The 14,964-nt window shown below is 40.5% G+C and overlaps 1 protein-coding gene across 6 annotated transcripts in view; it reads left to right on the forward strand.

Moving 5' to 3' along the window:
• Positions 1-14,964, forward strand: part of sema5ba (sema domain, seven thrombospondin repeats (type 1 and type 1-like), transmembrane domain (TM) and short cytoplasmic domain, (semaphorin) 5Ba) — a 182,961-nt gene that overhangs the window by 29,464 nt on the left and 138,533 nt on the right. For 5 of the 6 annotated variants that reach the window (XR_014797180.1, XM_084908224.1, XM_084908223.1 and 2 more), the window contains exon 2: positions 7,207-7,273. The exons of the other annotated variant lie outside the window; for it this stretch is intronic. The gene's annotated coding sequence lies outside the window, so the exon portion shown is untranslated. The remainder of the gene's footprint in view (positions 1-7,206; positions 7,274-14,964) is intronic. 6 annotated transcript variants of the gene reach the window in all.

A 14,964-nucleotide genomic window follows, 5' to 3' on the forward strand; every position in this document is an offset into this window, starting at 1 on the left:
GCTGGACTGGAGTCTTCTGAGGGGGCGGTGCGCGCTACGCTAAAATATTTTGCGCAAATTGGCTCAGCTGTATCCAAAGCACTGGAAGATCAATACATCCTGCTAGGCTTAATAAAAGCTGGAAAAGGAGCTTCATCACAACACAGAATTGGCTAAATAACCAATACAAGACTCCAATCAGCTAAAGCACTATCAGACAGAGACTCTCCAGTAGTGGTCTAAGAAGATTAGCGGCTTCTGTAAAGCACTTGTAAAGAGAGGAAAATAAGGCAAAATACTTGGTGTGGGTGAAATTTTAACAGTATTTCACAGCGGATGATGATATGCGGCAAGAGAAATTCGACAGAGGATGTCATCGCAGTCGATCAAACCAAAAGCGAAACATGATGGCGGGAATATGCAAATGTGGTTGTAGGGCTGTCACAATATATTACGTCTAATATCTGATTATCATGGTCCAAGGAGGTCAAGGAGCAGCAGCACTCCATCAGCGATGCACGACATTCTCGTCTTTGCATCTTTGTGCAGAAGGAATTGTGCGGCAGCAGGATAATGAGCCCAAACTCACCTCACCAAAAAACGACTTAAAGAGCAAAGAAAACCGAGGAGTGCTGATTGTCCCTGACCTCAGCCCGATTGAATATTTATGGAGGAACTTGAAGACTGAGAAGGGCCAGCTTGAGAGCTTACTGTCATTAAAGGGGTTACGTAAAAACGATAAGATATTTATGCCTCCCCCCTCCTCCTCAAATTGTAAGGCTGACATCATGCGAGCGCAAAATGGAGAGATCTTCACGAGTAAGCCGTGGACTCAGTTGTATGGACGGGAAAACAAGTGCAAATTATATTCAAATAGAAACAAGTAGATTTTTTAAAAAAAAATGAAGAAAAAGACAGAAATACGACTGTTTTAAAAAAATGCTGTTTTAAAAAATGCTGCTACAGTTAAACTGATCCCATACGAGTGACCATTAGAATTATTACAGCAGTCTAAAATGATGGCATCAATTTACAGGATTAGTGGAAGTCCTGTCAACAAAGCAAATGCATGTAAGTGTAAATGTTGCCCTGTTAGCAGCTACTATTTAATTGGCTTTAACTTGAGACTATAAGCTTGTTAGCCCAAGGTCTCCTCTTTATGTAACCTTCAACCTAAGTTGAATGGCCATTATTAAAGCAGATTAATCACCTTTCGAAACCTGTGGAAATACTATCATTAGCTGCATTTAGTTGAGCTGGTGAGCCATACACAATGGCAGGAGCTGCCATCGATAAAACGTAAATACAGCTGCAGCAGCGAGCATGTCAAAGTGATGGAAAGGGGAAGATTTTGGGGTAAATTTTTAAAGGGATTTAAAAAATAAATAATAAAATCGTAGCAGTAATAATGTCACCTTCTCTCTCTTTTTTTTAATGATGAAAGCTTATTGCAGAGACATCATTAACATTCAGTGTTTGGACTCTGCGGCGGAAGAGCACTCTGCACGTGGCGATGTCACATCTCTGAGGATTGTTGAATTTAAATAGCATAGTTAGCTCCCCATCATTTCTCTAAGCCGTTTGGTCAGCTGTGCAGCTTTAAAACTAACACTGATGTATTAGCAGCCCAAGGCGTCTTTAATGGAGGTGCCACTTAATTACTACAGAGACCCACTTGAGCGTACTGAGCAATCAGAAACACATACGCATTGCTCAAAATCTGAAATTGCTTTTTCACCAAGATGTCGAGTGCAGGAACACATTTTTACATGCAAGTACATACACGGCACGGAGGCCTGGATCAGGACAGCCACCCTTAGTTTTATTCCCCCCTCTGGTCTTTACATTTAGTCCTCAATTCATTTGCCGCTGTAACCTTTTGTCGCCACTCTCGCGGTAACGGAGGCGACCTCTCTGTTCACCTAGTGCCGTTGTCTCTGAGAGCAGGGAGGGTGAGGTCAGAGGTTAAGACGTATATAAACAGGTGTCAGATGTGATGATGGAAAGCCGAGGATATGTGAAACTGGGCTGGAAACTCAGCCAGTGGGCTGCGAGGACACAGGAGGACGGTGCATAATAACAAGGGTAATAGATGACTTTGCCCGTCAGTGTGATGCCATGGTTTCAGGTTGTGCAAATTAAACCGTCTTGTATGTAAGGCTCGACCTTTCGGATAGCAGCTCTGTGTGTGTGTCTGTGTGTGTGTGTGTCTCTGTGTGTGTGTGTGTGTATGTGTTCTGGTTCCCAGTCTCTTGGATGTGGTAGATTATTAGCCTTACTGCCCCTGTCTCCCTTCCTTCTCTCGTTCTCTTCCCTCCGTGTCCTGTTGATTAGGTTTATTATTTTATTTACATATAAAAATGAATTCATTTTGTGTTTATTTATCACTTTTAGTTTAGTTATTAGTGGGAAAGATTCCTACATGTTGTTCTGATAGTAAAAACCTCTGAGACAAATCAGTCATTTACTTCTCACAATTAAGTAATTAAGCCTTGTTTTTGGAAATTCCATTAATTTTAATACAAAGAAGAGAAGACATACACTCACTGGACACTTTATTAGGTACACTTTGCTACTACTGGGTTTGTAACCTCACTGTAAAGAACCCTGTTTATGATGATCTGAGTGTTGTAGTTCTTTGACTTACTGCTTCCTTCCTATCAGCTCAAAGCAGTCTGGCCATTGTCTTATGACCTCTGGCATCAACAAGGCATTTTCACCCAGAGAAACAGAGATAGAGATGGTTGTGTGGGACAAATCACAGTAGATCAGCAGTTTCTGAAATACTTAGAGCAGCCTCTCTGGCACCAGCAAGCACACAGTCATTTAAATCACCTTTCTTCCCCATTCTGATGCTTGGTTATCCTCACCACATCTATGTAAATGCCTACCATACCGCCATGTGATTGGCTGATCATATATTTCAGTTAAAGTTAAAGGTTGCTTCCTTTCTGCTCTGTTATGCAAATAGGCAGACAAGAACAGTGTATTTCAACCAGTGTGTTAGTTGATAACCACATCAGTGTGAAGTTTAATGACACACAGCTGAAGTGATGCTTTTGAAAAATGTGCATTTTTTCCCACACAGCTAATTATAATTGAGGCGCGTCATCCTGCTGTGTTGGCACATTATTGTTTGCTGATGTAAACAAAACAAGCCAAGCAAACCCAAACACCATACAACACTCTAACTAAATTGCAATCTATGGTTTGTCTCTGTGTGAGGTCAGGTTAAAACAATCTGTCTACACTTTTGTTACCATTCGAAATGAACATTATGCCTTTAAAATCAGATTTTTAAAAAATATTTTCATAAACTGGCATGGTTTATGGCTCCTGCTTTGCTCACGAGCCCTGCTGCAGCCTGAGTCACCCTGGGAATGCCAGTTGCATGCCACCTCTGCTTGTTTTGTGCTGTCAAGAATAGCACGCATTTCGGTAGAGAGCAGCAGCGAAATGACATGACTCACAAAAGTCACCGACGCTCAGTTAATTATGCGAGATTCATGATCTTTTGAGTGCACAGCCAGCGACTGAACAACACGCCAATTTGCATATTTTTCTGGAAATTTTCAACATTTCACAGAAGCAGAACTAATGTGACAGAACTCTAACTGAAGGCTGCACTTGAGTGTGCACGATCAGCTGTTAAAAACTGAGACACAGCGCTGCCGGGAGATCGATTAGATTAGTCGACACATATAGATCAAACACTTCGCTACCTGCTCCGTCGCTCACAAACATTACAACAAACTTTAAGTCAGTTTGAATTAAAAAAAATTAAAGGGCTGGTGTCAGTTTTCAAACCATTTTTAGGGGAAAAAAGTTGCAAGTTTGGTAAAAAGCACATTAATTGGTGGTAACGTCTAAAGATATGACAGTGGCTTTAAAGGTTTCTATGATTGTATAACAGAGTAATGAGAGCCTTTGAAGTGCCACTTTTCCCAGCTCATATCACGTAGTGTGTCCTCGATGCAGTAACTGCTGGGATCTGCTGTGTTTGAGTTGAACTTCATAAAAAAAAGTTTGTTTAGCAACAGCAACCTAGTGATCTCAACTGGAAAGCTGCAGGCAGTAATTTGCTCCTAATTAGACACGTTTCCTTTAGTGCCTAAAGGGTGAATGTTGAACTGCACAAGTACAATGTGTGAATAAGTGTTTGTGCTCCTGTGCATTTCTGTGTGAGATAAACATCGGGAGTTGTTGAGCCGTGAACTCCTGCCGCTCTGTAACTTGCCTCTTCACCCGCTTCCCGCTAAGTCTTCATTAAACTGCCTGATTCAGTTACCAGTAACTGGAGTTTAATTAGGAGAATTCGATTTTCGCTGCTGGGTCTCGTGGAGAATGTTGATAATCACTTCTTATGGACAGAAAATGAGTGAGATGCTCTGCGGTGGGCTGCAAAAGTTTCAGCAGACTTGCAAAAAAAAAAAGAAAAAAGTTCCAGGTTGGAGACTGTGCCTCCAGCCTGCTTTGATTCATGCTGTTTTTGAAAGCTTTACCAGTTCATCACATAAGTTCACAGGATGACCACCAAGAAGAAAGAGGACTTTCAAGGATTCAAGATAAGATTCAAAATAAGATGGACAGCATCTGTTGTAATTGCTCTGTATATATGTCTCTGTGTGTTTGTGCTGTATGTGTGGGTCTGAAACACCTAAACATTAGAGGTGAGCAGATCGATCTAAATATCCATAGTGTCGATACCAACATTGATATTGGTATCAGGCCGATACTAGTGTGATGGGATTGATACTTTGTGTCTATCCCCTAAGTTCAGCACTAGCAGCACTGAACTGTGTTAAACAACTTTTTGCAAATGAAAAACTCTTGCTCAAACATGCACTATGAAAAATTTCTGAACCTTTTTGTGTTGACTATCATGTTTATTTTGATTTATAGCCTATAGCACATCTAAACAACCAATCTGACCCACAGTGATTTAGCGGAAGGCACATTTACCTTCCAGGTCTCCAACAAACACAGTTTCAAACTGCATGAAAAACTGAACGGTGTGTTTTGTTGTGTTAACTCATTATTGTGGAAAGTAAAAAATCGCAGTGATTTAGTGGTCATTAAAATGCGCAAATTGATGATGATTCAGCTCATAAATCATCACACTGTGCTCTGCACTGCATAAGCTTTATAGGTTAAAAGTATCAGCATTAATATCAGCAGTACTGGCCCTGTATTCACTTGGCATTGAATATATACCAAAATTTGCAGTTTATTACTAAAAATACTTTCAGGAGTCCATCCATCCATTTTCCTCTACTTAGCCAATTCAGGGTCCAAGCTGCCATAGGCTGAGACCTTTCCAGGGTACAACCTGGAAAGGTCGCCAATGTGATGTAGGGCTAACACCGATAGACAATCATTCACACATATTCACATCTATGGGTAGTTTAGAAGCACCAGTTAATCTTACCCCACTAACTGTATGTCTTTGGACTTTGGACAGCAGCCCTAACCACCACGCTGTCCTGCTTCTGCACTCATTTTTTATTATAATAAATTTCATGAATTGCTGCTGGTAGATATATCATGCATTTCAGTGTACATTCAATCCAATAGTGATAATAAGAAAATGTGATGTTTGCGATATTTCAGTTGGTGACGAGTTTCTCTGCGTCTCTCCGTGTGTTCTGTCAAAACATTTCAGAACAAAAGAAAAAAAAAAACTGTGCCATTTTCATCCAAACCCGTTGCAATTTTTCAGTCTCGATGTTTTCTGACTGAGAGTGACATCTTTATTACTGCTATCAACAAAACTCTTGCTGGTTCTCTGTTTTTTTTATTTTTTTTTTCACCTGATCTGCAGAAACACCTCACGAGCACCACGATTGGTGAATCTGAAGTGTCCCACGCTAAGATGAAGGTGCTCACACAGAGGTCTGGAGCCAAACGTTGGCCCTGATGTTACCTATTGTTATCTGTCTTGGTTAAATCTCGGCTTTGCTGCTTGATTTGCACCGAGCCCAGTATCACATTCATGCCACTTGTGGTCAATAAAGCCATACTGAATCTGAGCAGGGTCATGCAATCCCAGACCCTGTCTGCACAACTTTCTTGTGTAGATGCGGGACATTGAAGTGTGTGTGTGTGTGTGTGTGTGTGTGTGTGTGTGTGTGTGTGTGTGTGTGTGTGTGAGAGAGAGAGAAAGTGAATAAGACTTTAGGTCACAGACTAAGCAGTTTATGAGAATTCTTCCTCCTCACTTGTTGCAGTGAATAAAGCCTGATCCCACACTGACAGTGGAGATTATGTGGAGTTTCTGTGTGTGTGAGCGGACACTTCCTGCTGCTCAGCCCTAAATTCTCGGCTTAGCTCCATGGAAAATCCTCTTTACTGTATTTTTCTACCTGTCTTTCTCACTCTTAAGTGTCTCAGCATCAAGCTGGAGAATGTGGTCGAAGAACTGGGTGCTTAATTAGCTGACTAACAGTTTGATATGCACTTCATATTTATTATTACTATAAAACAAAGCCTTTTATTCTTTGGTTCCAACCTAAATGCCCTTTTAGTTAATTTCTGCATTTATGTAATAACATCCTATAAGATGTACAGTTAAGGCATCATCAGTGAACTTTATCATTCCTCTTTGATTCATTTTTGCTCCTCTGTGTTGAAGTGAAAGAAACAGCAGCCATATCACGGCAGCTGACGACACAAGAGGGATCGCGAGTCTGAGCTGCTCCTTCAGGTTGCCTTAGAAACCAAACCAGGGCTATTTGTTCCAATTTGCTCTGTGGCACTGAGATCAAAAAGCTTGGAACCAAATGTGCTCTCTGTATATTAGCATCTGTGTTTGGTTCGACACAGTTTAGGCGTCTGTGTGACGCATTTACATCTGTGTGTTTGTTTACAGTTGAGCCACATATTGGTTGTGTTGTTTGTGCGAGTCAAGTCAGGTTTAGGGCTTAATGTGCTTGAACTATACTGAACTTGGTGGTTTGTTATTGTCCAGTTAGGCCATCAGTTGTTACAAAGGCCTCTCGCAGTCCCTCTTTCCCTTCAGCCCCCCGCCCCCCAAACCCCATTAAGGTTGGGGTTTAAAAAGCCTTTCCCGCTCCGCCTTCTCTCCTTCATTGAAAAGTTGGCGGTTTGTTTACGAGACCGCCAGCACTTCTTTGTGGTTCTGTGCTCTGCTTATGAGATGGAGGCGAGTAGCTAGTGAAACACTCACCCCTCCCCCTTCCTTCTCTGTCTCCTTTCCCCTTCTAACAGAATCAATTTGAAAAGGACAGACGGCCCTCACAGCCCCCTGTGCCTACACCCCAGTGATGCTTAGCTGGTGAGTACACTTTAATCTTTTTCATTTGGAGCCTCCGTGTCATTTTCATGCACTACTTTGATTGGTTTCTATACCCTTCTCTGAATTGCTGCTGCAGTGGTGCAGCAAGTTAGTTGACTCTTTTTTTCTTTTATCCTCAATTTTTTTCCTGGGAAACAACAACATTTCTCTCTGGTCTTGTGGATGAAGGATAGCAATTACTCTTTTCCTCTTATTCTAACTTTATTTAAATGTCTTCCACTCCCCCCAACACCAAAAAGAAGTCTCACTGGCCTTTGTGGTAAAAGTAAGGCAGTCTTTTTTGGTGAAAGTCCTTTATTCTGACTGACTGAAGTGATTTGAAAGGCAGTGGGGAGAGTTTTGCAGTAGAGGCGGAAGAGAGGAGGATAAGCAGAAGTGGTGGGGGCAGGTAGGGGTGGAGGGGTTTCATGCAGGCTGCTAACGGTCAAGGTTTACCTTTCCGCCTCTCTTTGTCCCTCTATTTCTATCCATCTCGTTCAATCAATCAAACTATGATGCACAAGCCACGCATCAGTTATCTACAACTCGAATTGTTGTACTTAAAAATGAGTTAAAAACAGCACAATGCCAAGAAAAAATAAAGACAAGGATAAAATAAGTGAGTGTCAAATTGATGCTGGATAGTCAAAAGTACTTTTTTCCAGGTGAAAGCGAAGCGCTCCGGTCGTCGACAGCCTTGTGCCTAATTGACACAGCACAGAGAAATTATTATACAGGTGACATGAGTGCATAATCATCTTTTGAAATCACCTTCACCAGAGCAGGCTGGGGCCATTCTCAGAGCTTTTACATGCTGTTTTTAATTCAGCTGTAGCAAGAGCAAGAAAGTTGGGTCATTATTCCATCCATCAACACCTGACGCTTGAAAGTTTATCTTATGTAACGTTTTAAGATATTTCTACGGTGGGCCGGAGAGTTGCAACGTAACCAGCAAATAGACAAACCCTGCAAAAGCACACAAAAGGCAACGGAAGTAGGAAAAAACTCAGAAAATACAACAGAAGTGTTATAGGGGATTTTTTGGGTGGGGGTTGTTTTTGCATATAGAAACTGAAACACACGAATAAATGCACTGAGAGAAAACAAAGTGGAGATTCATCAGTGTTGTGAGGGAGAGAAATATGCAGTCAGAGTGTATTTTAATCACATGAGTCATGTAATACTAAACTTATATATTTGCTATTAGCTGTTCACTGTTAGCTTGTCACTTCTGGAGCTGTTCCTTCATGTTCTCGTCTCCCCCCAAAACACTTCCGTTGTGTTTTGTGTGAAGTGGTTTCTCTTTTTAAAAATGTTTCCTGGTGTTTTCTTAACTTGCTGTGCATTTAAACTGTCAGGGCCAGATTTAATCATCCGGCCAAACCGTGTCAGTAAGGCCCGTCACCATATTAGGTTTAGACATTAAACCCTATGATTGGGTTTGGTTTTCTACTAGAAAAATGAATTATACTGTTAAAAAAAAGAGTGAAGGGAAGTGTAGTGCAGCTTTTTGTGCAGTTATAGAAAGTAGTCTGTCCAAAAATGTACACAAAGTACAACAGTTTTTTTCTAAATGTGTTATTAACGTGGCATTTTTAAATCTCATAGCTATGTTGGCGAGTACAGTTGGAATGTGACTGTCCACTGAGGGAAGGTATCCAGATTACAAAAAAACTGAATAGTAGGCATGTTTGAAGCTAAGTTTTTAATATATGCAAGCTCTCTTGGAGTTCACTAACCTGAGCATGTGCTAATGAACAGAGGTGGTGAGAAAACTGTTGGCCTACATGTTTTAAACACAATGGCATGCAGAATGAGCTCAAACTTTCATTTAACTCTCAAATACCTTCACACACACACAAACACACATATTCACTGAAGCTGAACATGAGCCAGAGTGACATAAAAAAGTTTTTAGAAGGTCTTTTAGTCATTTATCAAATCTGTGAAAATGTGGAGGAGAGCAAAGTGAAGGAAACAACATCTAATAAAAATCTATCCCTATTTGTGAGATTGTTTGTTTTTTTTGCCTGGATATCATATTCTTTGCTGTCCCAGTGCTCATTCAGCTATGTAAACTAGATCCTATTGTTACGTAAACAGTTCAAAAAAACGCCTTGGATAACAGAAAGTCAAACTGAGGAGCTGAAAGTCAAACGTTTGGCATCCCCTCGGAGAAAATGACCTTGTTTACTGAGCGACTGAGCAAAAATGTTGTACTCCTAAAATCAGAATTTATGCATCATTGATTTTTTTATTTTATTCTCATAAAATATATAATAGGGTTATTTGTAATGTAGCAACTTTATTGACTTAACCTTGACTCAACTGGACATATATATATATATATATATATATATATATATATATATATATATATATATATATATATATATATATATATATATATATATATATATATATATATATATATATATATATATATATATATATATATATATATATATATATATATATATATTAAAGCACTTTTCATTGCATTGCAAATCTAACCTTGCGTATTTGTTCACACTGCACAAAGTGATCAGAATTAGTGAAATATGAAGGCTGTTTGGATACTTTTTATTAAAACGTAAGCAAGTGATGCCACTCAATTTTTGCTTTCTGTGGCTTTATTCAGTCTCAAGTGTATCTATCATCTTGGTTTTGATTTCAAGCCCTTTTTATCTTCTGCCCAATTTCTCCTAAAATTAGTAGAGACTGCTCTTGCTCCAATCTCAACCACTTCTTTCTCTGTATTTAATATCCCTGAAGGCCATCCCTGGAATTTGCTTATTTTCTATTGCTCCACTCCCCTTGCTCAGCACATGCATTCAGCTCACTTTCTCTATTCAATTCAATTTGTGGCCTAAATATCTCCCCCTAATATGTGTCATTGGAGTAGAGTAGCAGTGCTCCCTCTCTGGCTGCTTTGAAGAAGCTCCACCGCGTTTGTCTTGGTTCTCTCTGCCCCTCTGGGAGGAGATCAGGGGCTCCAATCGTGGTTGGCATGATGTCTCCTCCAGCCCCGCTGTTGTTTGCTGATATTTAGTTCAGGATAACAATAAGCCGGAAGAAAACAAGCTCCTTTCAGGCCAATAAGAGATGGAAGGGCTGGACTGAGAGGGAGAGAGAGGCCTAGAAAAAAAATGGGGGTGGGAAGACATGGGTCTCATCCCTGGATGGGGATGCTCTTTAAAGTATTCTGTTTGTGGCCCCCAGGGCCGAATTAAGGGAGCGTCATTATCCCTGGCAAATTACCACGCTGCCTTTGTGGTCCAGCCATGGTACATTAGGGTGCCTTAAAACGTGGCTGAGCTGTGCCTATTCAGTTTGCGAAAGTGGGGCCACTGGCAGATCCTTGGCCTGACTCACAGAGGAGGCATTCACGCCATATCGGGGGGATGGTGACAGCAATGATGGTGATGGAGAGGTTCTCTTGAGATGAGTAAAGAATCTCTCGGGCCAAGGCTGATGTGTGATCTTAAATCACGTGCCAGCTGATGATGTAATCATTTGGCTTCATCGAGGGTTTGAGCCGCTGAGCAAATCCGGGCCCTGACAGAGACATTCCTGAAGATTTCCACGCCAGTAGCAGGAATTAAATTAGATCCAGTCTTTTAGTGGAATAATAATAATTATAATGATAATACGTTTTTTTGCTGTCAGATTAAGATAAACTTTCATATTCCTGCTTTATTATTATTATTATTTCTTTATAATAAAATATTTTTTTGTCAGGATTTGATTAAATATTAATCACCCTTTGACCTTTTTTCCGCTAAATTTCAGTAGTTAGCTTAAAAATATGAGGGTTGTGGTTTTGCTTTAAGGTGTACAGTTATCAACAAGTACAAAGAAGAAGAAATGGCTGTGGATGTTTTACTTGGTCAGTGCTTTCATGTTTCAAGAGGCAGTTAAGATAACTGGAAAATTTCCGGTGTCTTGTATCCAACACTGAAAGTGAGCAGGAGGGGCTGATTTCAGAAGAAATGTCAGATCCTTTGAGCCTGTGTGAAGGATTTCAGTAGTTGCAGAGTGTCTGCAACAAATAAATGTCTCTGAGTTCTGTATGGCATCCACTACAAGCTGTGAAGGAAGCTTTTTTTTTTTTCTACATACACTTTTTGCAGATTTTTTAGTCTTTACTGCAACAGGACAGTGAAGAGAAGACAGGAAAGCTGGGAGTCACGGAGTAAATAGCCACCGATTTGGTGGATTTAAACCCGGGCTTCTGCATTAGCCTTACTGCATATTGGGTCACCTGCTCAGCCCAGTGAGCTAAATCGGCACCCGACAAGCTTTGTTTTAAACATTTGCAGGTAGCTCACACTCAGCGAACGTTGGTCCTCTGGGTCTGAAACAGTTAAATTAAGTTTTCATCCGATGCCAAGTAAAGCTAGGGTGCTCCATGAGCTATTATGTCAAACTCTTCAAAGAAAACTAAATAAGAGCGCTGCTGAAGGCGCCGTAAAAGTTCTAGTGTGTGAAATATTTGTTCTTGGCACTTTGCCTTTATTTATCATCCAATCAACTGGAAGCTTTACCTCAGCGATTGATGTCTCCCTCATTTTATTTTTCTTACCACGATAGGTGGGAGATTTCATTACTTCCCAACATTGTTTCCGGGTTTTATGAACTCAATCCCTCCACTGAAGTAGATGAAGAAAGGGAGGAGGGCTTTTGTCCAGGGGCTGTGGCAGAAAACCCTGAGCCTGTAAATCCTGTGCTGATCTTTGGATCATTAAGCTGTGAGCCCTCAGTCCTTTGGTTCTTTATCACCAGGCCTGGATCCCAGGCCATAATAGAGGCTAACTGGCTAATGATTAGCTGTCTACTGCAGCTACTTGAAAGCTGACTGCTGCTGCTGCCAATCTGAATGAGAGGAGGTTTTAAAAACATATAAATCCTTAAATGCGTTTCTCTTTTTTTCCCCTCTCAAACCTTCTCTCTCAGGATCTGGAACTATTCAGTTCTTTACAAAGCTTATTGTGGAATGATGAGTGTTTTTTTTCTCCATCTTCATTTTGTATGAAAAGCCATGTTGACTTAAGCTATTGTTGATTTGCATATTTTAAGCCGCTTGTTCGTGTAACTACTTTACAATAGGTGTTGGAATGGCTTGTGTACATGCTTGTTAATTTGACAAACAGCATTACCTTCTCCCCGTACTGCCTCTGAAGTAATCACCTTGTCTCTAAACAAGCTCCATGGAGCTGAAAGGAAGAGGATGGAGTCTGAGAGGCAGTGTTTTGGATAACAATCACTTTGTCTTCCTCCTATCAAAAATCCTTGATTACTTGATTATTCAGGAACCACACAGGCATATGAATATGAAACTTCTCACCCTTTGAAGCAAACATAAGAAACAGCTGGGATGAAATCTTCTTTATTTAAAATGTTGCCTGCGAATTAACTAGTTTGGAAGAGCGATCTGGAAGATGGCGCTACTGCGTCACTAATTGACAGATTCGTGGTGTTTACATCGTTTCGTGCTCCGTAATTGGGGAAAAAAAGGTTAATACACAATGGTTTTCCTTCAAGAATTCAAGTGTGTTAATAAAGCTTGTTATTTAAATTTTTTATTCATCCTTTATCTGTGTAGGTTTCTCTCGTTTAAATCACGGAGAGGACCCTATTTTGTTACAAAAAGCTCAAGATTGCGAGAAAAAGAGGGATTCTGAATGAGTTTTGTTTTCCACAAACATAGATGTAAATTGGTATATCGTGGGTCGCATGAGGAATGAGAATGTGTTCCATCGAATTAGATGCCAAACATGTGGAGACAAGGAGGCAGAGAATAAGAGAGGCTGGTTAGGTCTTCTGCTTATGTACTTGAGGGTCATCGGCCTCTGATGATAAGCTGCTGGCTAAGATGGGGATTATGCTCAGGACTTGTTGAAGACAAGGATGTGGACAGCTGCAGGAAAAAAAAGGTAGTTTTTCCTTTTGTACATCTTTGAAGTACGAGTCCACCTGAGGAGCATGAGCATATGTGGTGCATTATGTCTTTGTGGAGCCACGTGGCCACAAGGCCATAAGGCTGCCCGCAGACACACATCTAGACTTGTGTGCATCATCCAAGACTAGCAAACTATGGAAACCACAGCATTTCTTATAGTTAATGTAACATACAAAGTCAAACTGAGAGGAAGCTCAGCACATCTGAGGATCAGGGAAAGATTATGTGTACATATCTGCTGCATTCTGTAAGAAAGAGTCCCAAATGTTTGCTTTTCCCCGTGACTTCACTTTTACAGAGGGCGTTGACTCGATTTTTAACACAAGGGTCTAAAACTAGAGGGTGTCACATATCCCTTTAAAACAAATATGTGATTTGGACCGGACTCAGTCTGTGATGGGATTAAAATTCCAGTCTTTGGCAGTCTGACATCCAGGATGCTCATCCAGTACTCTGGCCACACACCTTTATCTCTGGGGGGCACACTGCTTCCTGCATTGGCACTAAATGTTGGCAATAAACAGAATTCCTAGTGGTCTGGTTTGGCTGATTATAAAATGTGCCTTCTCTGTTGCTTCTGTGAGGAAGATTACCTTGCCTGTCTTTAACTCGCTCTTACTTTTACCCCGAGAAAACACAGGCTGTTTAAGGCAATCAAACACAGTACATTTCTTCTATATAAGTTGTGATGTTAACCTTAACTTGTATATGAGCCCGTAACCACGTAACGCACAGCTATAAATCCAGCTTTAGTGTGTTAACACATCTGAAATCCTATTAGAAACCCTTGATTTATTTTGGGCTAAATCAGCCTCACCTAAATCAGACCACAAGTAGAACTTAACTCTCTCCTCTGTTAGATTTTTTTTTACCACCACTTTCACTCTCCACAACCTGTGGAGCAAACTTGCTGTCTGCTTTTTAGTCATTCAGTAAGGATTAGTGGCACTGTGTGTTTTCTAATTATAGAGCTGGACTGTGCCCTCTCCTCCACTGAGGGTCACATCAAGCCCACCAGGCTCTCAGCCAGGAGCTTAGTCACAACTCTTAACCGCTACTTTCACACATTTATGCCTGTGTTTCTTAATTTGATATCTTTTTAAAATTGCTATCTTTTTCTTCGTCTTTAAAAAAAAAAAAAATCACTGCATGCTCTCTTTCTCTTTTTTTTGCGCCTGTCCATTTCTCTGTTTCTCCCTCTCCTGCTTGCTGAGTTCACAAGAACGACTTTTCATTTGGATAAAATAAACTCAATGAGGTAACTGTCAAAATAAATCACTTCCTATATCACGGAGGAAACAAGTAAATGCCCGGGAGAAAGGGATAGCAATTCCCTTTTTTTTTAACCACACAATCAATCAGTTCCCCTTCACATCTTTTCACATCTTTTCATTCTTGCCGAACAATGGGTTTGATTAACCCCTCTGGGAAAGCTCATTATCCATTTCCATCACAAAGGTACTTGGATTTGAAACGCCTCAGCAAAAAAACATAGATAAAAGGAATATATTGAGCTTAAAAAAAAAAAAAGGCAATGATAAAAAAATTATGGCTGCCAGTCTGAGCTCATGCATCTGGTGTAACAACTAGCCAGATGTTGCTCCTGCATTCTTGATGTCAGTAAGATGTTTTGATCGTCGTGACTGCTTTGTGTGAGTTTGCCAACTTGCTTTAAAATCCCGTCTTTTTCTCTGCCACTTTAATTAGATGAATTGAGTTGTGACAGTGG

Source organism: Perissodus microlepis, chromosome 16 (genome assembly GCF_051167445.1).
Source record: "Perissodus microlepis isolate ML-2025 ecotype Zambia chromosome 16, ASM5116744v1, whole genome shotgun sequence".
NCBI lineage: Eukaryota > Metazoa > Chordata > Actinopteri > Cichliformes > Cichlidae > Perissodus > Perissodus microlepis.